The following is a 3,168-nucleotide window of genomic DNA, read 5'->3' as shown; positions in this document are numbered from 1 at the left end:
TGTTGGGTGATGCTGGTGGGTACTAGATTGTTGGGTGATGCTCTTGGATACTGGACTGTTAGGTGATGCTGGTGGGTACTAGTATGTTGGGTGATGCTGGTGGGTTACTAGACTGTTGGGAGATGCTGGTGGGTACAAGAATGTTGGGTGATGTTGGTGGGCACTAGACTGTTGAGTGATGTTAGTGTACTAGTCTGATGGTTGATTCTGGTAGGTACTGAACTGCTGGGTGATGCTGGTCGGTAATAGACTATTGGGTGATGCTGCTTTGTACTGGATCCTTTGTTGATGCTGGTGGGTACCAGTCTATTGCGTGTACTGGTGGGTACTGGACTGTTGGGTGAATGCTGGTGGGTACTAGGACTGTTGGGTGATGTTGCTGGGCACTAGACTGCTAGGTGATGCTGGTGAGTACTGGACTGTTGGGTGATGCTGCTGGGTACTATTCTGTTGGGTGATGCTGGTGGGTACTACCCTGTTGGGGTGATGCTGTTGGGTACTACATTGTTAGATGATGCTGGTGGGTACTGGTCTATTGGGTGATGCTGTTGGGTGCTGGTCTGTTGTGTAATGCTGGTCGGTAGTGGAATGTTTTGTGATGCTGGTCGGTACTTGACTCTTGGGTGATGCTGGTCGGTGCTGGACTGTTGGGTGATGCTGGTGGCTACTGGACTGCTGGGTGATGCTTGTGGATACTAGTCTGTTGGGTGATGCTGGTGGGTACTAAAGTGTTGGGTGATGCTGTTGGGTACTTACCTGTTAGGTGATCCTGGTGGGTACTAGACTGTTGGGTGATGTTTATGGGTACTAGACTGTTGGGTGATGCTGGTGGGTACTAGACTGTTGGGTGATGGTGGTGGGTACTAGACTGTTGGGTGATGCTGGTGGGTACTAGACTGTTGGGTGATGTTTATGGGTACTAGACTGTTGGGTGATGCTGGTGGGTACTAGACTGTTGGGTGATGGTGGTGGGTACTAGACCATTGGGTGATGCTGGTGAGTACTGGAATGTTGTATGATGTTCGTGGGTACTAGACTGTTGGGTAATGCTGGTGGGTGCTAGTCTGTTGGGTGATGCTGGTGGGTACTAGACCATTGGGTGATGCTGGTGAGTACTGGAATGTTGTGTGATGTTCGTGGGTACTAGACTGTTGGGTAATGCTGGTGGGTGCTAGTCTGTTGGGTGATGCTGGTGGGTACTAGACTGTTAGGTGATGCTGGTGGGTACTAGACTGTTAGGTGATGCAGGTCGGTACTAGACTGTTGGGTGATGCTATTGGGTATTGGACTGTTGGGTGATGCTGGTGGGTACTAGTCTGTTTGGTGATGCTGATGGGTACTTCTCTGTTGGGTGATGCTGTTCGGTACTGAACTGTTGGGTGATGATGGTGGTTACTACACTCTTGGGTGATGCTAGTGCGTACTGGACTGATGGGTACTGGACTGTTGGGTGATGTTGGTCGGTACTGTACTGTTGAGTGATGCTCGTGGGTACTGGACCGTTGGGTGATGCTGGAGGGTACTAGTCTATTGGGTGATGCTGGTTGGGGGATGCTGGGGGGTACTAGACTCTTGGGTGCTGCTGGTGGGTACGAGGCTCTTGGATGATGCTGGTGGGTAATAGACTATTGGGTGATGCTGGTGGGTACTGGACTATTGGATGATACTGGTGGGTACTGGACGACTGGGTAATACTGCTGGGTAATGGACTTTTAGGTAATGCTGGTGGGTACTGTACTGTTGGATAATGCTGGTCGGTACTAGACTCTTGGGTGATGCTGATCGGTACTGGACTGTTGGGTGATGCTGGTTGGTACTCGACTATTGGGTGATGCTGGTGAGTACTAGCGTGTTGGTTGATGCTGGTGGGTACTAGGCTGTTGGGTGATACTGGTGGGTACTAGACTGTAGGGTGATGCTGGAGGGTATTAAACTGTTGTGTGATACTGGTGGGTACTGGACTGTTGGCTGATGCTGGTGGGTAATAATCTTTTGGGTGATCCTAGTCGGTTTTTAGACTGTTGGGTGATGCTGGTGGGTAGTAAAATGTTGGGTGATGTTGGTGTGCACTTGTCTGTTGGGTGATGCTGGTGGGTACTAGAGGTACTAGAGCATTAGGTGATGTTGGTAGGTACTAGACTGTTGGGTGATGCTTGACAGTACTAGAGTGTTGGGTGCTGCTGTTGGGTACTGGACTGTTAGGTGATGCAGATGGGTACTAGTCTATTGGGTGATGCTGGTGGATACTAGTCTTTTACGTGATACTGGTGGGTACTGGGCTTTTAGGTAATGCTGTTGGGTGATGCTGGTGGGTACTGGACTGTTGGGTGATGCTGGTGGGTACTGGATTGTTGGGTGATGCTGGTGGGTACTGGATTGTTGGGTGATGCTGGTGGGTACTGGACTGTTGGGTGATACTGCTGGGTACTGGACTGTTGAGTGATGGTGGTAGGTACTAATCTCTTGGATGATGCTGATGGGCACTAGACTGTTGGACGATGCCGTTTGGTAATAGACTGTTGGATGATGCTCGTGGGAATTAGACTGTCGTTGAATGATGCTGCTGGGTACTGGACTATTGGGTAATGCTGGTGGGTAATAGACTGATGGGTGGTGCTAGTGGGTATTAGACTATTGGGTGATGCTGGTGGGTACAAGACTGTTGGGTGATGCTGGTGGGTACTAGTCTGTTGGGTAATGCTGGTGGGTACGAGTCTGTTAGGTGATGCTGGTGGGAACTAGACTGTTGGGTGATGCTGGTGGGTACTAAACTGTTGGGTGATGCTGTTGGGTACTGGACTGTTAGGTGATGGTGATGGGTACTAGTCTGTTGGGTAATGCTGGTGGGTACGAGTCTGTTAGGTGATGCTGGTGGGTACTAGACAGTTGGGTGATGCTGGTGGGTACTAAACTGTTGGGTGATGCTGTTGGGTACTGGACTGTTAGGTGATGGTGATGGGTACTAGTCTGTTGGGTGGTGCTGGTGGGTACTAGACTGTTGGGAGTTGCTGGTGGGTACAAGACTGTTGGGTGGTGCTGGTGGGTACTAGAACGATGGATAATGCTGGTGGGTACTGTACTGTTGGGTGATGCTGGTCGGTACTAGACTCTTGGGTGATGCTGGTCGGTACTGGACTGTTGGGTGAGGCTGGTGGGTACTGGACTGTT

Source organism: Panulirus ornatus, chromosome 16, assembly GCF_036320965.1.
Source record: "Panulirus ornatus isolate Po-2019 chromosome 16, ASM3632096v1, whole genome shotgun sequence".
Lineage (NCBI taxonomy): Eukaryota > Metazoa > Arthropoda > Malacostraca > Decapoda > Palinuridae > Panulirus > Panulirus ornatus.
This window is presented reverse-complemented; position numbering follows the sequence as displayed.